The sequence below is a fragment of the Fopius arisanus genome, unplaced genomic scaffold (genome assembly GCF_000806365.1).
Source record: "Fopius arisanus strain USDA-PBARC FA_bdor unplaced genomic scaffold, ASM80636v1 scaffold00036, whole genome shotgun sequence".
In the NCBI taxonomy this organism is placed as follows: Eukaryota; Metazoa; Arthropoda; class Insecta; order Hymenoptera; family Braconidae; genus Fopius; species Fopius arisanus.
In genome coordinates, this window is record NW_011887775.1 from 688,818 (window position 1) to 713,135 (window position 24,318).

At 36.9% G+C, this 24,318-nt stretch overlaps 2 protein-coding genes across 4 annotated transcripts in view; one reads left to right on the forward strand and one right to left on the reverse strand.

Annotated features, from left to right (window-relative positions):
- The window catches only part of Hr39 (Nuclear hormone receptor FTZ-F1 beta), a 151,875-nt gene that overhangs the window by 97,904 nt on the left and 29,653 nt on the right, over positions 1-24,318 (forward strand). For all 3 annotated transcript variants that reach the window (XM_011304055.1, XM_011304056.1, XM_011304057.1), the window contains one exon: positions 19,206-19,342. The gene's annotated coding sequence lies outside the window, so the exon portion shown is untranslated. The remainder of the gene's footprint in view (positions 1-19,205; positions 19,343-24,318) is intronic.
- LOC105266133 (uncharacterized) overlaps positions 1-24,318 on the reverse strand; it is a 72,260-nt gene that overhangs the window by 34,654 nt on the left and 13,288 nt on the right. The window lies entirely within an intron of this gene.

Consider the following 24,318-nt stretch of genomic DNA (forward strand, 5'->3'; position numbering starts at 1 on the left):
ACCATGGTCTTGAACTTTGGGCCATGCTGAGCATTTTTTACCCTTGAGCAACATGGTTGATATTTCGTTTTTTCCTACCAATGTTCTAAACCAATGTTCTAAAAGTATTTTCAAAAAAAGTACCAAAAAATGTCAAAAAAAAAAATTGAAATTTGAACATTTGAAAATTTCAGTGAATACCTCTTCAATTTTCATGTTTTCCTGATATTTTTTGTTTAGGGGTTAATTGGACTTGGTTAAGGATTACATAGGGGCAAAAAAATAAAAGACACTCCATTGAGGTTAATTCGTCTTTATTAAGTACCTGCGGTAGGTGGGCTACTCAGAACTCACCACTTTTTCCTGGAATTTCCATTATTGCTGAATTTTTCAAATAAAACATTGAATATTTCAATTTCAGTTAATACTTCCTCAATTGTCATGCTCTCCTGATACTTTTTTGAATTTTTGAATTTCAGTTAATACCTTCTCGATTCTCATGCTCCCCCGATATTTTTTTGAAAATTTTGAATTTTTGAATTTCAGTTAATACCTCCTCGATTCTCATGCTCCCCTGATACTATTTTGAAAATTTTGAATTTGAATATTTCAGTGAATACCTCCTCGGATCTCCTGTTCCCGTGATACTTTTTGGAAAATTTTGAATTTAAAAATTTCAATGAATATCTCCTCGGATCTCCTGTTATCCTGATACTTTTTCGAAAATTTTGAATTTTTGAATTTCAGTGAATACCTCCTCGGATCTCCTGTTCCCCTGATACTTTTTCGTAAATTTCGAATTTAAAAATTTCAATGAATACCTCCTCCGATCTCCTGTTATCCTGATACTTTTTCGTAAAATTCGAATTTTAAAATTTCAATGAATACCTCCTCGGATCTCCTGTTCTCCTGATACTTTTTTGAAAATTTTGAATTGGCAAATTTCAGTGTGCAGTACTACGATGCCGCTGGGGTCGTTCAAACCCCCCGAATTGAGCCTCTGCTTTAGTCAATCCTCTTCGAGTGGGCTGTTGCCAAACTTTTCGATCATCGTCGTCGACAGGAGATGTTGCAATTAAAGGGGCGAGATCGAGGAGAAAAACATCTCCTGGGAAAAAAAAACTAGTCGAGGACTTCGTGGAAGTCTCTTCCCAATCTTCTACACATCCCGGTAATAAAAAAAACCTGAACAATCATAAATATAAACGAAATAAATTTCGTGATTGCCGTGAATGTCGCAATGTCGGATGTTTGATCAACTTATCTGTAATTTGTTCCTCCCGAGGTTAAGAACAAACCATTTAAGGTGCATTGCGCAAACGATGAGTCTCAAAAAAGATGATGAGATTGTCCTTGAAAAATAAAGTGACAAAAAAATTGGTTGACTCGCATTGAATAATAATTGCGGAGTAAATACAGCGAGTGATTTCTCATTGAGAATTCATCACACGAGCCGTCAATGGGAATTACCGTCATCTTCAATTTCTACAAATTGTCAGTACGGCCAACTTGTCATGCTAGGCTAATTGGTGGCGCATTATATACCTCTGGTATATTCATATGAGATACGACGCATTTAGCCGGGGATAATGAAGGACTTTTCACTGGGGAAAATGCTGGAGGTGCCGTGGCAGCTAGTGTGGGCTGGAGTTACAGTCACCCTGGGAGACTCTTCGATGTACCCAGTGTGAAGGAAAAAACACGAATAAAACCCATTCATAAAACAAAATGGTGGGGAAAATAAGAAGTGAGGAACGTGCTGGGATGATTTGTTGCTGGCATCCTCAGTGTGTGTAAGACCGATCGTTTCTGCCTTTTCGATATGAAAAAAAAAAATAACCGAGTATACTTTACTCAGGAGACGAATAAATCTCACCGGTAAATCAAAATGATAGTCATTTTTTCAGTTTGAAAATATCTCAGAAACCAGAAAAATACGCGCAATTCTTTGTATGAATAATTTTCTAGAATTTTGTCTCACTGACTTTCTAAATAAATTCGTAGTATTTTCCATGATGATTTATCCCTAAAAATTTATAATATAAAAATATATAAAATGTGTATTATGGATATAAACAATGAGAAGAAGTTAAAATAATAAAATGATTATTTATATAGACATGTTCTTGTCTAGACTCAATGCCCTGAGATGAAAAATCCATCTGGAATCGATAATTGGAGGATGAATAACCGTTGGATCTCGGTGGGGGGATAAAAATGAATTTCTCTGTGAGTCTTATCCACATGTTTACAGTTACTTGGCCTGACTCTCGTGTTTTTCTATTCACCAGCGAATGCAATATGCACACAAGTGCGGCTTCTTGCTCCACCTCATGTACCTTTACTATCATTTGCAATCCACCCATAGACCAGCACTAAAACCCAACACTTTTGTTTGCCCATTCCCGACGTATGTGGGTGTTTGAGCTTTCACCGCCTCCATTAACACATGTGTATACACTCTGTGAAATATAATCTCATATACGCCGGAGTCCCTTGTGCAATTACACGTAAGTTGAAGTCGCTGTAATAGTTGGCGAATTCTATGAAAATTCGTGATGGAATTTTAGGCAATCGTTTGACTGTACCAATTTAATCTATCATTGCACATGGATATTACACTTCCGTGGTATCATGTAATATTGGCGTAATTCATTGGGTCAGTCTATAATATTTGTTGGAAAATTACACTTGAAGGTCCGATAAAAAAATGGAAATTTTTCATAAAAATGAGAGACCGATAAATTTATAGGGAATTTTTCTTAACGAATCGTCAATTTCTTGGATTTTTTTGGTAATTTCCAATTTTCATTTAAGCAATACTTTCCCAGGATTCAATCATTTTTTTTTTTCACCAAAAAATGAAGTATTCTAGTATTTTTTGCGAATTTAACTCTTTCTTTTAATTATATTGTTGTTTTTTTAACTTTTTTATTTTTAAACATTCTCAACAAATACGGCATCCAACTTCAATCGCTCATTTTTTGCTTCTGATCGTCAAATTCCTTGTATGGAAATTTACAATTTTTTTATCAGTCAAGCGTAATAAAATTCTGGAAAAAACTGAAATGTTGAATAACGGATTCCTACCATCAATTTTTTCCCCCCGTTTCGTATCTTATAATTATATCAATTACGATTACTTAAAAATTCGATTGCATGAGAAATTGAGCGACTATTTCCATCGAAATTAAATTGAAATTCATCTAATAAAAAATTCAATTGATTTAATATCTTGGATTGCAAAAAAAAATGTCAGCAATATAATCCCCAATACTCTCAATTGCAATTGATTTTCTGCTGTTGTCGTTTCATGTACGACTTGAAGCTATTGATTCGAGGGATCAGTAAAGCATATCCCAACGAGTCTCGCTGCAACAAGTCGTTGTAAACCATCGAGGGATTATAAACAACACGAGAAATGGTACGTTGTACCTGTCGCGGGTAGCCAAAGTCCAGCCATTGCACCGATAGTTGCACGCGAGGTGAATCCCCATTGCACATTCCCGGTACGTTAAATGAATAAAAAAAAAGAGAAAATAGGAGCACGATGGGGTTGAAGGGGGTAAGTTGTCGGGAGATGCAGTGAATGGTTTGCAGCATGCAAATGGATCCTTCAACTCGGTGGTTCCCCTTGCGGCGCATCCGGTGGGACGATGCACTCGCGTGTACTCACGCGAGTATACCGCCTCCTTCCACAAGCTCATCCCCATACCATTTACTCAAGAGACCATTTACCTCTGTACCAAAGCCCATCTACGACGTACCAAAGGTCTATCGACTTTTACCCGTATCACGATTTGCAATTGCGTGAATAATCCAGCGAGAGGTTTTTAAAAAATTTCCAATGATCAAAAAATTAATGAAAATCAATAATTCATTGAGTCAAGGTGTTAATGAGCAAGTGGAAGGTCATGGAGACTCTTGGGGAGACACCTGTGCCTGTGGGGTCGCTGACACTCGTCTAACACTTGGACATCTTGGAAAATCCAAGAGTGTCCAGCTGTGCGTTACGTTGTAGCAGACCTCGAATAATCACCCGGGTGGCACCACTAATGGCGGAGGAATTATCATACGGTGCTTCAAGCTAATAGAACGAGAGAGATATAGAGAACGAGTTGGATTATGGAAGGCTGTGGCGATATGCCTGAACAGCTTCACCGTCCCTTCAAAACATATCCAGCGGTCAATGCTTCACGTCCACTTCTTCATTTTATTTTACTCCCTTGATTGGCACGAGTTATTGATGGCCTTCATGATTTAAATATCCTCCCGCTATGTACATTTTTTTTAATTCATTAATTACCCCTGAATTAATTATCAGCCTCAAATGTCTTTAACTAACCTTTAATTTCACATCCCGAGTCAAAAAAAATTTAATCGGAATATTTTTTTTCAAATTTTCAAAACATTTCTCGAAATTTTTGGAAAATTTGGAAAAAATATTTTGACTACAATTTTTTTTTTTACCCGAGATAATAAAAAATATAATAAAATAATGAAGATTATGTCATTAAAAAAATTTAGTATTGTTTATGATACGTAATTATTAATGAATAATTATTTTTCTAATGAGGGAGTACTGAGGATAAATTTTCCCGGTAATTAAGTCAGTGATTTTTTTTTTTCGTCACTTTCCCCACTGATTTCTGGAGAATTTGCGGAATTGAAATGGAAACCGCGAGATAAATCATTCTTTCCCATTTTTATTCTTAATTAATGGTAATGGTGATTACGTTTAATTATTTATTAATGACTCAGTGGTAATCCGAGTCTCGGTGTTTCCTTATTACAAAGAATGACGGTAATAATTCGCTGGAGATGATGTACCAACGTCTAATTGCAGCAACGAGATTGTACCTGCAGCCAAGGAGTTACATTTACGAGCATGTAGGTGGCTTCGAGGATAATCTCCTGATGAAGATTTTCGCCTAATCACAGGTCATTTCGGATATACTTGAAGAAGTACATGACGAGTAACGGATTTAGTGAAGATTTTGACTTCCGGGTGTTAAATATAAGAGATCCTCGCTATCAGAAATGACGAGCTAGAGTACTTTCACCGTTCTACCATCATTTACCGGTAAAAACTCGTTATGTACATCTCGATAAATCGGATGGGAAAAATGGAAATCGCGGGATTCGTACCAAAAGTGAGCAGTTGAAGTGTTTTTTTTTTAAGCAACACTTGCGCGGTGGTTAAGTCAGTATGAATTGACCGTCGATGGACATAACGCCGTGTACAAACATTGCATCAGTGAATTTGAGGCACTCAAGTACTTCGGTAATCTCGGGTACATTAAAGCTGGTACTTGGGGAGTTTAGAAAACGGTAAAAGCGCAATCATCGTTTGGCATGCATACAGGATGCATCTGGAAGCTTGTCGGGGGGGATTTAAGACCTCCGGCTAACACAGACGTTTTTCCTTATTTTCTTATAACATCTTCCTAGTGTCTTGTTGGGTTATGGTTGGGTTATAGTTGGGTTATAGTTGGGTTATAGTTGAGTTTATAGTGTGCCGTCAGCATGGGAACCGTTCGGTGAAAGGAATCGCGCGGTTCTCTGTCTATACTCTACTATGTAGAGTACAGTACCGGAATTTTGTATGCATTTTAAGTTCAACTGATGCAACTTGCAACCAATGATTTTCCAAATATTTAGAAAATTCATGGAAATTCAGGATTGCATAATTATTCTTTTTTTTTTTTTTTCACCAATTTTTTAACGCCTCATCGAATTACACCGAGTAATTTCTCATTCATAAAACATGAAGAGCGTAATTGAGAATTTCGAAAGATTCGAGTCTTTAAATTTGGATAATTTTTCCTTTCTCGGTGCATAAACATTGTGGACTGAGGACTACCCGCGGGGTGAGGATGCACGCGTGCTCCAGGAGACGAGATGCTAAATAAAAATGAGACCTGATACCGATGTACACCTGAATCGCGGCACGAGACTCTTTAACATGTGCACCAAGAGGCTAAATTAAATTGAGAGCCCGGAGATAGCCACATCTCTCTCATTATCGTTAAGCTTGAAGAAACGGGGAAGCTACCTCGCGAAAACGACAAGGAAATTACACAGTATGATTTTTTTCGTACCCTTAAATTTCACCAAATGAGCCGATGTGATTGCGATTAAATTCCACCAGAATTAAATTTTTCTTTTTTCTTTTTTCTCTCTATCTTTTTTCTTTTTTCTCTTTTTCATTTTTCTTTTTTCTGAACAGGATACTGATTACCATCGCCCAACACTTTTATATCTCATCATTAACACGACTGGTATTTATCATTGTTTTGCGTGAAAAGTGTTGAGTGCAGGAGGTAGGGGAATTCAGTGCATCCCGACTCCTTAGCGTGTGGATAAAATGAGACAGGAGAAAAATGAGAGGCCGAGAAATGGCGGGTTCTTTTCCCTCGCCAAATTAATCAACTCGCAAGTACCCCCCACCCTCATCACTCACCCACCCGTGTTAACACACAAATATCTATTAACCGTTCGTCCTACCCCTCGTTTAATTAACATTCGTACGTGCCCCAGGGGATAATTCCGATGTTTTTTTCACTTTCGCTGTAATTTTTTTTACTCCAGGGCCTCTTGCCTTTGCCAAAAACGATGGGACATCTTGATTTATACTGGGACACCGAGAGATCGTCGGCTTTCTCAAGGGAAAAACACCGAAACGTAATGTAAATTGCTCGAGACATCTCGTGTACCAAATCCGGACATGCCTCGGGGGAATTGCAAAATCCATTCCACGACGTTTCAACTCTCATACAATTACTCTTGACATGCAAAAACACATTAACCCGACGAAAATCGTGGCTCAAAAATTGCGACAATTGGCATAGAACGGGTTGAATCACCTCGCGTGTTCATTGTCTCACTAATATATTTTTTTATCTCCACATGTTTTATCTCCAAAATACTTCACCGAGGTTATCGAACTTCTACTCTACCCTCCCTTCCGACGATGACATTAAATATGAATAAAAAAATAGGAAATCGAATGGAGATATAAAATGAGGTGACGCAGAGGGTGGGAAACACCTCGAGTTTTTCCGGAATGGCCTGGGAAAATCCGGCGAATGAATATTCGAATTGAATGCAGGAAATCAAATAAGGAAACGAGAGGCATTTGCACTCTGACGTAATAGTATTTCTAACACGGTGTGCCTCGTGTAACCGCATCACAATCATCGCATAGTTAGGAAAGAGTGTGTAAAGTTTATTCATGGGACACACGATAACCTGTCGAATATACCCATGTCCATCAGTTGACATGACGAGAGAAAAGGGAAAAATATTGAAAATTAAAAAAATTTACACAATGAGATCTAATCGCGTGGATTAAAAAATCAACATCCTCTTCGAGAACATATCATTGAGGACGCAACACGTCTCCAATTGATTATTTATTCGAGGCTATTTGCCATGACCGCAATTAAAATTACAAAAGATTGTAGATTGTCGGAGGGAAATAATGCCTGAAAATAATATGGGAAAATAATGGGCTTTATCGATGGGTTATCGATACTCTGGTCAATGAGTGTTCAATGGTACCTACAGCGTTTACAAAATCAGTGAAGTCATTGAGGCCGTCAGTATCATACCAATCCATCATCTTGTCTAATTCTCTGTACCATGTTTATCCCCCATATGAGCCCTAAATCGTAATTCACCCAATTTCAACGCACGTCAAAAGGCGTTGGTTTTCCATCATCGACTTGCGTAAAGGTTAAATGATCTTTAAAATGAATGAAAAATGGGGGAAAAAGTGAAAGAGTCGATAGCGTGCTAGTGATCGGAAGAGTTATCGCCCATCGATTTTTCCCTCTCCATAACAATCCCATGAGAATAAACGTGCATGTTACTTTTCGTTTCTTAATAGAAATTGTGTACGATTAAATTTTCATGCAATTCACATCGAAAGTTTCTACGTCTTTATATTCATTTTTATTTGCCAATTCAATTGATTCTCACACGATTAAATTCACTTGTAGGAAAACGAATGGAAAAATTGCAATCTCGTTTGAGTGCGATTGCGGGTGTTGGTGAAAATTGCACTTCAATTTTCAGGTGAATTTAAATTCCAGAGTAATTCGATTCTCAACGATAAAAATTCGCACTGGAGGATGGAGATGGATGACTCAATTCCTCCGGGCTAAATCACCCTCATAATTATTCCACGAGGTGCACTAATGCCTCAACTTCAGGATGAGCTAGACCGAATGATTTCGAATTAGAAACCAATTGAAGTAATTCGCATAAAACGGATTCATCAGCGTTCAAACCACCCGGGTAAAAAAAAATTATAATCGGAATAAATTTTCAAAAAATTTCTGGAAGACTTTTCAGAAAATTTTTTAATCGGGAGAATTTTCTATAATCGGGAAACAAGACAATTATATTTTCGGGAAATGTTTTGAAAAACTCTCCAAGAATTTGTTTCGGAAAATTTTTTTTATAACTTTCTAGAAATTATAAAAATTTTCCTATTTAAATTTTTGAAAAATTTTTGTTGAAAAATATTTTATTCTCCGATTTTTTTTCTGTTTCATAAAAAAATTCTGAAAAATTCTCCAAAATTTTTTTGAAAATTTCAAAAAAATATTCCTATTACAATTGTTTTTTTACCCGAGCAATTACCATTAACAAATCGCACTGAACCGAGAGGTAAGCAAATAAACTTGCCATGTCACATCGATAAATAACCAATAATATACACCGACGATAAATAAACGCTTGTCCCATTGACAAGCCATACAACACATAATGAAACGATTAATATCCACCGAAACTATTGGAGGATAATCGAATGGAAATGGAAAATATCTGTTTGAAAATTGTTGGATTAATTTATCGATGGAATGATGAAGGAGCGATGACCCTACGTCTTGAGGATTGATGGGAATCCCTTGGATCTATTCAATGATGCACTTTTCGAGATGTATCTTCAATCGTAAACGAGTTTAGTGAATTCAACTCTGTCCCATGTTTTCAACTTTGAGACGTAATAATGATCTCAATGCCTATCGTCATTCTCTCGATATATACATTCGATACTCGATATATACCAATGACTGAGGAAAGAAGGAGTTCTACAAGAGTTCTCGTCGCTGAACGACCGGTTCTCGATTTATACCCAGGAGTCATTTTATTCACGACGTTGTTAGTTTGCTACTGAGGACGAGAGGAACGGGGGTGGTATATTTCTTTAACGATGCCCATACGCGAATGTCAAGAGTGATGGGGATATAAGGGCTATACCGCAAATGGCTGTGGGCTTTAAACTTTTAGTTGAAACCATTATTTATATATTGCCGGGGTATTAATTTAACGGTGCACTAAACGTCCGGTTTAAATATTCAATAACAATTGTTAAAACGAACAACGAGGCTCATTATTAATTTTATACATCAAGGAATTTGTCCTAATCACTCGATAAATCGCCATCAGAAATATGCCAAGTGCAGCATTTTGTCGAGACCAGTTTTCAGGGAATATCTTGGAATTGAAGGAAGATTGGTATTTTTTTGTTAATACCTTTTCTGTAGATCTGGTGATTCTATGTGAAAGGTGTCTTTACAAAAATAACGCTATCTCTCTTCCATTTCGAAATATTGGCGAAAAACTGGAGTCGAAAAAAAATTTCTGTTATATTTAAATTTAAAAAGATACAATAAAATGAATAGATAAAAAATTATAAATTAATTAATGATAATTATATATCAATAATTAATTTGTTTTCAAATTTAATTTTCATCGTTCTGTTTATTATCAATTGATTTATGAAATATAAATTAATTTTGCGTGACTATATTTACGTTTTTTAATTGTTGTTGTTTGTTTAACAAATATTAATGATAAGTAACGGACCTAGTCCACTGGATAATGACTCAGTACTGCGATAATACCAATTAAATAAATACCCTTCTATCAATAAAATAAATAAAAAATGGATCAAAACCCATAATTGAGATAGACCATACGCCACCAATAATAAGATAAAAAATAAATCCATTCATATTGAATAAATTGAAATGATTGCCGCAAGGAAAGCCGTCAAACGCAGTATTGCATGAAAATCGCTCAAATCGGTGTCTAATCGCTCAATCCAACAACTCGTATCGCAACGAACAAACGACCCTCCGACAACGATAAAAAAAATCCCACTGATACATTAATCCGAACATTAAACTACATTATGAAATGACGTTGCACAGGGAAATGTTCAGGTGCGTGGCAGGTATTTAGTGGCTGCACGAATGATTGAGAAAATAAAAAAAACTACTGTAATTTTATCGAGTACAATCGACAGGGGCATGCGCTCGCACGCGTAAGCACGTGAGCTATTGAAATGGCATGCAGTCAATACTCAATATTGGTATTGACAGTCTCTTTACTATTTCCCGATCAGGCCCAGGCATTCGCCATTGGTGTGCGGTTTTAAAATCATTCGTGTCGAGGGGTGAGAGAAAATAAAAATAGAAGAGCTACAGGTGAAGAGCGGTTTATCCTTTTCTTTCAGTATTTTAACGTTCGCCTGTGCCTCTCATCTTCGTCTGCGGTTTTTCAACCAACCGCTGTAGCCTCCACCGTCTGGCAATTTGCACTTTGGTGATATTACGTGTGTCTGGAGGGAATGAAGTACAACGTACACCCAAGAAGGCATTGAAATGGAATAACACGTGTCTGCACCAAGAATTCGACAGTCGGATACAAGATATTGTCTCATTTCACGAGATTATCTGAATTTTCAATTATCTGAGTTTGAATTCAATTAATATGAAGATTGGATTTTTTAGGACGAGTGATAATCAAATTTTTAATAAATTGAAAGAGTAATTATTAAAAATTGAAAAATTAACTCATTCTTTAATGAAGAATTCCCCAGAAATTTTTGTCATTACTTTGAATTAAATTCCGATTATTGAAATTTTTATTTATGTGAAAATTTCCAGAAATTTGGGATTTTCATTTTAAATAATAATCGATTCTTTAACGAAAGTTTAAATTTTCAGTAGAATGAAAATTCAGAGAAATTTTTGATTTTTTTGGATTTAACACATTTTCACGGTTTTTTAATGTCATATGCACTTAAAAATTTAGAATTACTGGAAGATTTAAAAAATTCACTGATTCTTCAATGAATTCCACAGAAACTACGTCAGTCGGTTGTTGTAAAGAATAACAAAATTTATTACTTGAAATTTCACGTGCAATTATCCAATAATGCAATGAATATTCATTCTACCGATGAATCCGACTAACTAGCGGTAATGAACTATTTCAAACTATTTTCATTGCGAAAATGCATTCATTGCAATTGAAGTGGCTCATGCGATTGGGGGAGAATCCGGTTTCGTACTTTATAACTCGACAATGGTTAAAATGTTAGTTACTTTAATTGCGGCTAAACGAGGGGATGATAACGGCCACCTTAATCTATTTTAATTCGCGGCTCGTTAGTATCCAATTAAACCCCTGAATTTATTGTCTTCTCAAAAATATTATCCTATTCTGCGAGCGGTTGATATTCACCGCATGATATCAATTTCTATTTTTTAAATGTCAACGGTTGTATATTAATTTCTCAAAGTTATGCCAGTGGAATGGGTTCAAACCGGCATTGAAATACCCGTAGGGAGAAAAAAGAAAATGCAATTGTTGAAATTACAGGCGGCAATTCAAATGGAAAAACCGGCTTTCCCCAGTATAAAACCGGTGATACCCCCTCGAGGGGGCGGCACTTTGTCGTTTCACCGGTACAAACACTCGTTAAAGTTCAAGCACAAATTTTACTCGCTCCACTTGTCCTCACCATCTTGATTGACTCGCCACCATTCACTCGTAATAACTTTTACTTCATTCTCAATATCAATAACTCGAATTATTTTGCAATGACAATGAATTTCACGAGGCGATTGAGTAACTACGAATCAGTAGAATAATCCGATAAATAATAATTTGTTGATCGATCTAGTGTGGATGATTGGGCATTGTCTGGGACCACCTCCAAGCAAGACCCCCGGGGTCCAATAAAATGTGAGAAAATACACCGAGACTAATTGTTAAATATCTCCCCCACAAGCAACATCTTGTCTAATACCATAAAACAATAATAATCAGTCGCTTCATTATGATAACCAGCCAGACTTAAACAATTTCAGTTGATTCAATTTTTTACATCGATGTCTGCCTAGACAAAAATTTATTGCTCCGGTCGAATAAATATTGACCATTAAAATCAGTTTGAGGAAATGAATTTACGAACACCATTGGCAAACAGTGAAAGTCACTCGTTAAAAAACTCATAAACATGATGATTTTTATCTACCGATTGATTCACATTTTCTTGGGAAAATGTCAATAGCGGAAGGACAATGCAATAATGTTAATGAGATTGCCAGTGGATGTAAAAAATACGTCATGAGTGTGTAACGTGAGAGTGCATTGATTACCGCGATTCCTGGCATCTTTATGATTTCATAATAATATCCGTGGGCGCGTCATGGTCACAACCTTGCATAAACCCATGCCATTTTTCGCCCCTCGTATTCATTTTCTGCATTAGTTTGATCATTAAATTCATTTCCACTCAACTCCGCATATTAATTGTTATATTAATTTGTCCCCCATTACGACATTCCAGCGACCAATAATCATCCCGAAAGGTCCACCAATTTATTTATATCTTGGATATACTGAGAATTATTGTTGTAATTTTTAACAATTTTGGTTAATAAATGGTTTAATTGTGTAGCGAAGTGATAAACTTGGATGACTGCTTTCTTTTCGAGGACAATTTGTACTCGATATCGCGGAATCGGAGGAAGATAACGATTTTTTCAGAGAGACCTTTTTTGTAGGTCTTATCATTCGCTATAAAAAATGTTTCTATGAAAAATTCTGTATGTTCAGTCGATTCGGAGATATTGGCTGAAAACTGGCCTCGAAAAAAATTCACTCATTCCAGTTTAATACTTTCAGGATAAATCGGAAATATAATTTGAATAAAAATAGAATTTAAACTCATGTACTCGAAAATTCAAATGATTTAGCAACTGAAATTCCAAGAAATATTCACCAGTGTGAACTTATCATCTCCGCAGTAACTCGCCTAGAAAATTGATTTCATAATTCCTCAATTTATTTGACGTTAAAAGAGAGTCATGTTTTACGAAACATCGGAATGCATGAGTTAATTTTTATAGCCAGAACAAATTTATGTGCCCCATAGAATATTGAGCCCTGACAATTCTCTCGTGTCGAGCCTCAGAGCCTGAGAATAGGGATTTAATCAGATAAACGCCCCGTTCAATTTAATCTCGCGATTATTAATGGCCGTTATCTCGTGGAAGTGGATCAGCAATAAAATGAAAAAATCATTGAGAAATCTTCAGTCGAACAAGTTTTTTCGAGTGACACGTCTATTTTTTTTTCAGCAAGAAATTGAGTGAGCAGAAGCTCCAGCCCTGATTTTTCTTTCAATTCAAAAGGAAAATGCCTCGGGCTCTTAATGACCAATGCAATTTCACCATTAAAGCACTTCACCGAGGATCAAGGACGGCTTCTCCACCACTTGCACTCGAGATCTCGATGATTTTTTGTTCACGTCGTGTTCGTCCGATAAAAATCATCAAGTCGGAGATGTTCCAGGAGGTGGATATCTAAAAATAGACCACCAGGAATTTTGATGTGAAGGAAAATTAATTAGCCGTCGGTGTCGTTATTGTTGTTTTACGATGAAATTTTTACCCAGAGGGTCAAGACCTTCGCTATTCACTGCTCTCACAGGATCCAAAGTAATAATCAATTCCACACAAAAAAATAACTGACAAAATTGATAGATATTTTGATCAATCATCGGTTGGAGGGATTCAATAGATTGAAACTAAAAATTCCTGTTGGTTAAATTATACAGATAATTCGCCTGTCTTCGGGAGTGTCTTTAGCACACCGGGATATCGGTGGAGAGGAGCTGGTGCATAATAAAAACCGAGCGAATGGCGTTGGACAGGCGTGTAATGCTCGAGGCAACTTTAGCACTGCGGTAGTTCCTCGGCATATGGTACCCGTCGTTTCTCCAACATATCCAAGTTCAGGGTTTCATTCACCCGATATTAACAAAATTCGTTCAACCCACAAATGTCAAGAGTTGAGAATCCATTGTCTTCCATCCAGCAATATTATAAATCCATCAGTGGGGCATCATTTAACGAGCCAGCGAACAAATAAATTACTCCCGAGAAATCCAGATGGGAAGGAATGTCAGGATGGAGTAGGACACCAAGTGGAAAATGATAATGGTGATGACCAACGGAGTCAGATGAGTCTAAGTGAATGATGATTGCGGCGAGCGAGTCGTCAGAACTCGTAAATAATTGACGTAAATGAAAAAGAAGTAATAAAAAAAAAACAAGTGGGAATAGGACAGAGTCCGAGGCGATGATGCACGTTTGCAGGTGCTTACTATTGCATAATATCTGGGTTATTACTGGGATAGCTCATGAGATCTACATTGTGGTCTGGATAAATCGAGTGGTAAAGGATACACTCGGTAATTATAAATCAAGAAGAAATAATTATGCTCTCACGTATGAGTGATTTAGAATTGGCCTTAATGTTTCTCCATGACAATTCAAGAAGTAATAATGCAGAGAATCAAATAAAGATAAACGAAATAATTCCTGTACAGTGACATTAGTGCCAAGGTGTCTACCATTTCGGTGGCTCGAATTATGACACCTTTGATTTTCCAAAAAAGAGATTGACTCGGGTGATAATGACAAGACATCAAAGGTGCGTTGGTAAAACGTGTGCCGTCGATTTAAACACCTTCAACGGTTGTTAATACCATTTTTGGAAGGAAAAAAAAATGACTGAGAGACTAAGAACGAATGACGCAAGGACCTGGCCGTATGGGATGTACCACTCCGGTGTGTTTTGACGGACATCGAGTTGCCAAATGTCGTCACACCATTAAATCAACGATAAAACTCGTGTACACGGGCATCCTCAGGTGTTTTAACAACTGTAGAATTGTGCAATTGATATTGACGCTGGTAAGTGGATACTTGAAATTCATCTATGACATGAACTGAATTCACTGAATCCTTGAACAATCCCATCAATGTCCAGTGCAGCTCGGTCATAATGAGAGTAAGGATTAGAGATCGGTGAACTTATATATCGAGGAATTACAAAATAGTGGTGGATTAAAACAGTGGGAGGGAGTGCTCGATGACACCAGTGCGGTCGGCCTCGCCCCATTGCGCACACCAATGGAGATTTTATGAAAAAAAAAAGGAGAAGAAAAAGAAAAATGTTCATCATCCTGTGGTGTGGCTGCGAGGCTACTCTCGTTTTCTTAATCCATCATCTAATCTCAGAGAATGAGCAGAATACTCCAGGGACTCAGGGTTTACCTAGAGTTATTATTAAAACTCCAGGCATCATCCATTTCGCAATTGAATCATGTTATTCATGGAGATGGTAATCATCTCTCAATGATTAGCAGAATTATTTCAATAAAAATGAATATTCACGCGCTCTTATTTCTTATTATTGGAGAATTGTGGGGCTCCATTTGTGGTCTTGCGTTGATCAATCGAGGCTGATGCTGGAGACTGGATCAAGTTCGCTGCAGGAGCTCCATATAATCACCTTCATTGAATATATTTACATGTTTAATCATTCCGGGGTGTGCGATTCCTCGAGTTTTTCTCACGATCTATTGACACTTGTACTTTTTGATGACCAAACGCTAATTCGTCAAGTGTTTGGGTAGATTATGGGACAGCCTTGTCACATTTCTCTTCTCAATTTACCCAATCGCAGAAAACCATGTGACATCACCATAAACTCGTGGTTTTAATCGGTGGAATTGAAATTCTGGGAATGGAACGTCCTCCCTAGAAAAATCTCTGAATTCAGGGGATAAATCGTCAAATGGGGAGATAAAAATGTCCCCGACTGGATGCACTCGCTGGTGATCGGACTTTTTCATTCGTTGATTCTCTATTTGTTTATTTATTTTTTCTGTTATTTGGGGAGAACAACTGGGACGTCCCTCGGTGGATTCCTCCAGAAGACAACGGTTTCGATTTCTTAGGAGCCGCCAGATCGTACCTGTCGCCCAATTTAATTCCACGTGCTATTTTTTTTTTTCGCCTCACGTGCCCCTGAACCTTTATTCTTTATTTTCAAGTTCGCAAGCCCCTCCTGATCCTAGCGGCTGGCATTTGTGAACGCACAAGGACGCATTTTGTCTCACGAGAAATTTCAAGGCTGAGATGATCCCAAAATTGGGTATTGGACGTTTACGAGGTTGCTGAGGATGCTTCCCCATTTTGTTGTGTCGGGAAGACCCTTTCAAGGTCGGATGAATCGAAAAAAAAAAAATTGGGGAAGGAGTCTTAAATCACACTGACGTATTTTCAACGAAAATTATAGGCATTGGTGAGTCACTGCTGCTGCCAACATTTAATACTCGAGTGAATGCATTTTGGAGTTTATGTTTTGAGTCAGATACTTCGGAAATAATCGGATATGCCATTGGAATGAGGGGCTATCGAGAGGATATGGGTGACCCAGTCTCAGGGAACGGGTTCTCCTGTCCTTTCGAGGATCGAACTGATCGTCCAGGAAGTCGCTGGGTCCATTAATAAATTCCGCGAAAGAAACAGTAAAGTCTCATTAAGTCCCTCCGGTTTATTTCCTTGTTTTTTTTTTGTTTTTTATTTATTTTGGTTTCTGTTGAAAGGATTGTTTGTTTGGAATACCCCGGCTAGGCCTTTAACGGTGGTGATGACCGTTAAATCGGTCAATCGGTTGACAACCCACACACTGTAAGAGAGAACACCTCAACTCAGAGTACAAACTCGAGTATTTCCATCGGTTGTATCTCATTGTACCGCTACGACGACCCAGATTAAATACTGCCTCTTCGGAATCAGCACAAAAGAACGTTCATGTATACCCCAACATGACCCAGTTTTTCTTTTGTGTTTAATGGAAATCCGGGAATGGTGGTATTTCCTTTTACTCGTTGAGAGGGAAAATATTGTCATTTTATTTATGAATTTGACGAGTAGAAAGTAGAAATTACCATAACGGGAATCATGTCAATTTCTCCGATAACTTATATTTTGAACTTTCATAAAATCACTTTTTACCACCGCCCCACGATTTATTAGGTATGGTCATCATTTATTAGATAGTTTTATGCATGGAGAATTAATCAAGGCACGCGGTTGGGAAATTACACTTGAATTTTAGAATTAATGAATTAGAAGTTGCGATTTGGAATTCTTCATTACCGGGTAAAAAAAAATTGTAATCAGAATATTTTTTCCAAATTTTCAAAAAATTTCCGGGAAACTTTTCAGAATTTTTTTTTATGAAACAAAAAAAATCGGATAACAAAACAATTTTATTGTTGCGAAAGGTTTTGAAAAAAATTTCACAACATTTCCCAAAAATAAAATTGTTTTGTTTCCCGATTTTTTTTTCGTGTCAAAAGAAAAATTTTCCAGAAATGTTTTGAAAATTTGGAAAAAATATTCCGATTAAAATTTTTTTTACCCGCCTTGATAATTATGTTTTTTTTTTGGTCATTGAAAATCCGTGAAATTTTGGAAATCGATTAATAATTGCCCTGAATTTCCAATCAAACTGAATAAATTTTCAGCGAATTATTTGGCGATTGTTCAAGTGTTTAAAAATAGAATATTCCATTAATTTTTTGTCAATTCCCATCAAGAATTCTCGCAATGCTGAAGTAACGTTTTCTGGGTTGAAAAGTCAACTCTCCAAGTGTCAATGAATCTGCCAGCTCGTTAACAAACGACAAAGAAAATCCCAGCAAGTGAAAGCGCCCATACGTGAGCCTCTGCACTTCAAACATTGCACGTCCATCGAAGTGCGCAATTAGCGGTTTGATTTTTGTCACCCTTTCTCTCTCAAGAGCCCCACCAGATATCCCCGATGATAGCACCGGAATGCATCGATAAACAAGGGAGACTAGACTCACGCATCGAGTCAATTAAATTTTGAAAGGCTTTCCTCTTTTATTTTCTCCGCTGAGAGAATAAACATGTCACAATGAGAATTCTAATGAGCCACAGCCCAGGGCGCATTTGAAACTCAATATTTTTTATTTATTTATTTTTTTTCTCAGCCCCGGATTGAAACGTCCGAAGGGCTTGCACATGGAAAAATAAATAAAACGGATAATGAAGCCATCAGGAATCACTGAATGGTAATTCACCCCTTCTCCTCCTATCAATGCCTATTGGATCTTCATCTTTTTCCTTCATATTACCCTTTTGCTTTCATTTTTATCTCAAACAGCCTAGAGGATACACGGTAATACGAGTTTTAGTCTTGGAGAATTGTTGAGTTGGGTTCTGGGAAACTCACGTCGTGATGCTGCGTCTTCATTACCTAGCATACACGACACTTAAACTTCTTCATGCACAAGACCCCGTGATCAACAACTCAACTACATCCTGGAGTTAGAAAAAATGTCATTACATAGTCACTAGAGTCAGCCTCCAAGCCATCAACTTCATTATTCCCCGTCGAGACTTCATGATTGAGTTTTTCCTCCGACCACACCTTCTCAGGTTTTCATCCATCGTTTTCTATTTTTTTTTGTCTCTCCCTTTTTATTTTTTTTAACTTATGTACAAATTGTCGGCTGTAACTCGGCCTGTGAATCGGACGTTGTTTTCAGTGACAAAAGACGTCGGGTAATAACACATGTCCTCGTGCCACATTCGTTCAAGAGAGCATACGAGAACTCCATCCTCTCAGCAAACTACTTACAATATTTATGCCCCGACGGCACTATTGATGGACACTTTGTTTTTTGGGGACTAACTGTCAGAGAATAAGAGACTGGCCTTCGGTTCTATTTTCCCTTTTTCTAATTCCAGGAGAATTTTTACTGGAAGTACTGGAAAATTCCACTTGAAATTTCGAATTGATAAAATAATCATTAATCATTCATCATTCGATTTATCATATTATGTAATTGCCCATCCATATTAATGAAAAAATTAAAAAATAATTGAATTGAATAATTAATTCAATATCTATATCATATATATTTAATATGTTATATAATTCCTACTGAGGAATTATTTGCTGAACAATTTCGAAGGTTGAAAAATGGAAAATTCCGATGACTGCGACTGATATTTCAATATCTGTTTCAGATAATTGTCACCTGGTACTGCATGATCGTCCATCAATCACTGACAGAATGATTCGGCTATCGACTGGTTTCGAGCTAGATGCATTGGCACTCTGTCATCGTCAAATCATATCTTGCAATGGCAGATTGAACGACCAAGTAGGTGTCTGTCCCAACAGCATTTTCGCATACATCGAGTGCATGTACATTTGATTGCTGGCATCCACCATTGTTTAGTGTACGTGCAGTGTATTGCACTGTGTACTGTTTCACAATCAAGCGTGGAATCATGACGAAGTTGTATTCATAATATCTCTTCAGCTACTTCAAAAGCTTGTGTGTGCGAGCCATCGCCAACGCAGAGCCATAAATGCGAGGAGAAATGAAAAAGTTGTGCATGTTGAGAGAAAAAACGAAGGAACGGAGAAGAAAAAAAGAAAAAAAAGGGGAAAAAACGGAAAAATGTCAGTCGATGTCTTTGGGGGTATCTTGGAAGGCGTCAGGAGGAAAAGAGGGAATTTATGCGAGGGAAACGTGATTGAAGAGGCAGCCAACGATTAATGGACGGGAGATCCCTCGTTACATTGCGCAACTCTACGCCATTGAATCTACATAGAAAATTGTTTCGAGATAAATCTCCCATGCAATTGATTTTATTTTTCAATTTCAACACGACCACAAATGACTCATGAACTCGAAGTAGTGAGTAATTATAATTCAGGAGCAGTGAGGAAATTTTGATATTTTCCTTCGGCACTTTCTAATTGGAAATTTTCCAACTCATAAAAATGAGGGAATCCTTTTGGCCATCAATCATGAACTGAGAATGGCCGAAGACCTGGGTAATGAGCCGAAATATTAAAAGTGTAATTGTCACTTTCCAATAATTATCTCTTCTCTCCGTGAATGTGCTGTTTGGGTGAAATGCATTTGGCGTAAATACTCGGGGAAGTTTTCATAAATGTCAGTCAACCTGGACGGGAGGATATTGTTGTCAGTTTTAAAACAATATAATCTCATTCGTGTGATCGTAAAACGATGCATCCGCTTCACCCTCGTCGTGGACCGATGAATAAAAAGGGTATGATCGTTTGTTCGTAGGTGGCATAAAACGATCTCGTGTTTCATATTTATATTCATCTGCATACCCAGGGTGTGCCTCAGGGTTCTCCCAAAGAGGAAGGGCCACGTGAATATACCAGTCAACAATGTATCCAGACACTATTCCAGTCGTCAAATGCCCACTGGAATGTGCTATTGGAAATCGGTACTCCCTATTCAGAATTTAAATCCTTTTCGCTGGCAGACATCAGCCTTCGATGGCTTTATGATCGATTTGATGTATCCCCCGGGTGATGGATAATAATTCCCCCACTCGCAACCCGGGTAAAAAAAAATGTAATCGGAAATTTATTGAGTTTGTTTGGAAATTCACGGCAATTATTAATCGATCTTCAATTTCACCGATTTTCAATGACCAAAAAGAGATAATTATCAAGGCGGGTAAAAAAAAAATTTTAATCGAAATATTTTTTCCAAATTTATCAAAATTTTACTGGAAAACTCTTCGGAAAATTTTTCTTTTGAAACAAAAAAAAAATCGGGGAACAAAACAATTTTATTTTTGAGAAATGCTTTGAAAAATTTTTGAAAACCTTTCCCAAAAATGAAACTATTTTCCTTTCCGATTTTTTTGTGTTTCATAAAAAAAATTATCTGAAAAATTTTTTGAAAATTTCGAAAAAATATTCCGATTAAATTTTTTTTACCCGGGAATACATATCTCCACCAGTCGATTCGGATTATCATTAGATACTTTGACTTTTCCACATTCCTTTCCCATTTTATGGATTTATTTTATCCTTTCTTGCACGAGCTCATTCAAAATTGGTCCCAATTTCAAATGATTATGTGATTTCGACGTAACAGAAAAATCAAATTGAAGCATTCCCTCGTCTCAACCATATTCATCAAAAAAAAAATGCAACGAGTTATATCTCCAGCAATAAAGATATATGAAATTGTACGCTAATTCAGAAACGCGAGATCGTAGAAATCTAAAAACCGCAGGTGGAGGATATATACATATTTTTTTCAATTTCCAACGCAAGTGTAACGTTATCTTTGGATTGTAAGTTCATTGAGGTCGTTTATGTTGCATTATGACCGCGAGAATATTGTTTTACAATGCAGTGACAGTGATCTATCCCTGAGAAAAGGCTTTTTCACAGACAAAAAGTTGTAGATAAATCATTTCTTCTGACCCCAAATCGAGTGAAGGGGGTTTACTTCGAAGAAACACCAGAAAGTAACTCCAATGGAGTGAAAGATAATAAATATTATTTGCTTGCGGTCGAATTAAAAGGACGGAAGTGTCCTGCAATTTGATGCATTATTTTTTAATACCAATAACAATATATCTTATTGACGATCGGTAAGCCGCTCGCGGAAAGAATTTCTCTTTCATTACGGACCCACGGCTTTCCTCGGTGCGTTATTATTACGGATGAGGGGCCCATTAGTTGTACCATCAGTAAGAGGACTGTTCGATCATCCTTTCACCTCTCGACTCCTTTCATCCAAACAATCTGCTCCTAATTCCAATGAATCAACTGCTCTTAGATTTTATTTCTATTTTGTCATTTCTTTTGGTGATTTATTACCGTTAGAACGTACCACAAGACTTCACGCATTAACGTATCAAATAAAAAAAGGGAAAAATAATAACGTAATTTAAATAAAAAATTGAATTCGTAAAAAACGAATTTTTCACTGTCTCCAATATTTTTTGGAAAAAAAATGATGACTGGGATTAAATTAAAAACCCTTTCCCTGAGTGTCCCATTTTTCCGGACCCATTTTTTTTCCCATTTTTTATTATTTGTTAATAACTTTCTCAATTTGGCCCCTTGATTACTCCACATTCTCTCATTCATTAAGAGACCGATGGCAATGTCAAGAGTACCTCTTGGCCCTCATTTTATTTTCTCCGCAATCTAGTCACGATCTAGGAATGAAACAAAAACGTTATCATGAACGTTCATAACGGTAATAACTCTCCCCAATTATCAGAGAAATGAGTGGATGTAATTAAAAAATGAGAGCACCAATCACTCGATTGACTGACGTGTCATCGATGCAGATCTCCATAACCGATCATCAACCTTGAGCATCCAAACAATACCGTGAATTCAAAAAGTAATAACAATGCCCCGAGGATACCACTTTGGGTTTTAATGTTTTTGTGTATGAAATTCAGTGGAATGTGCGGTAAGGTCAGCCGATATGACGTCTATCTTCTACCAGCAGGAGTTGAAAATCGTTCAACTGTAAACCGAATCGAATCTCAATACCAAAACACCTGGGGATGTGGTGTACGAGACAGTGAAACAATGATTAAACGAAAAAGAAAAAAACAAGGAGAGCAGAAAATAATGAAAATAACATCAGTAAAACGTATCGTCCGATACGTCGAAAGAGGGGTCAATTAGATTCCAGTGGAGAATAAGAACCATTGGAGACTAAAAATGAGATTCGTAATGCGGAACGTGATCACCCCGAGACACGAACCCAAGGCACCCACGATATAATGCTTCAGGAGAGATTCTTCATGAGGATATCTGACTGCTCATTGGTTCGTGATCGTGTTCAACTCGTGTGTCCGTGAGACACCAACACGTGTCGATAGATTTTTCACTATCTCACTCATACCCAACAAAAATATCGTGCATTATTTCAAGTCGTGCGCCAACCAGGACTGAAGAAAAACTGGCAAAAACAACCAAGACACAGATACAAAAGTGGTTATTCACAATTTAACCTCACCAAGAGTGAAAACACACGCGTTGCATTAAAAAATTCTCACCCTCACTGATATTTTGTCTCCAATCTCAATTTTGAATAATTGCTATAACCCAAATGACAAGAATACGAGGATAATTATGAAAAAATCAGGGGATACAATTGCACTGGTAATTATGTCCCAGAGTGGAAAAGGTAAAGTCGTGTGTGCAATTTGTAAATAAAAAAAATGTGATGAGAAAATGGGAGAAACAAAGTGGAGAGGATACGCCGAGTCATCATCCAATCGATTGATCCAGCATCGATCGAGGCTCGTGATAAAATTCACGTGTAACCTCTAATGGACTTGCGAGTACAAATTGCAATCTTGCAATGGTGATGTACCATACTGAGAAAACTGCACGTTCACCATTCAATGGAAAATACATCTGCTATTTTTAATACGAAAATCCAAAACTCGAGATCGAATCGAGACTCAACCATTTTATTTATCATCGAATTGCGATTATTCCTTTGCGTAGGCCATTGCTGTTATGATCCAAGGATTTTCCGATGCATAACACGTTTTCAAGATTGTTCGATGCATGTTTTAGACGCGTGGGTCGTCATGTTGGGAGTTAATGGCGTTATTGTTATCGATGATAATTTTCACGCCCACTCCCTCTCAAAAAATACCTAAATCCCCAAAAGTGTCGATTTGTCATTTCGGGGGAATCATTAAAACTTTATCAATCCCACAAGGCTCTCGTACAGAGAGAAATATTCAGGAAAAATGACGGAACAATTTACGTAATCCGGAAGAAGAAATCGTTTACCGGTAGTTTTATGGAAATGGAAAAAAATAAATCTGAAAGGTCCAATAATTCCTCAAGTTTCTTCATCGAAAGAAAAAATGAATAAATATTGAGAGTAAATTAATTAAATAATTGAATGATTGAGTAAATGGAACAATTAAAATAAATACAAATAATAATTCATAAAAAATGAAATAATAAATTTCCAATCAATAATAAACTTGACAGAAATAAAAATAGTTTAGAAATCTGTAATATTAAGAGGTAGAATTGTCAATTGATAAATTGTTATTATCTCAGTACCTAGTTAATTAACATCATTCAATGAAGATTACCTTGAGGTGAAATAAATTAAAAATATAAATATTGTTGGAAATAATATTAGTCCCCGATCTCTACTTGTTACGTCATTTTCCCCGAACAAGTAAAATCTAACAGAAAACTCGACTTGCCTGAAAAATAAAAAATTCATGAACGTTCAACAATTTTTATGAGGCTGGTGTGTTTCTACGTTCTATTCCCTAAAATTTCTCAATCGTT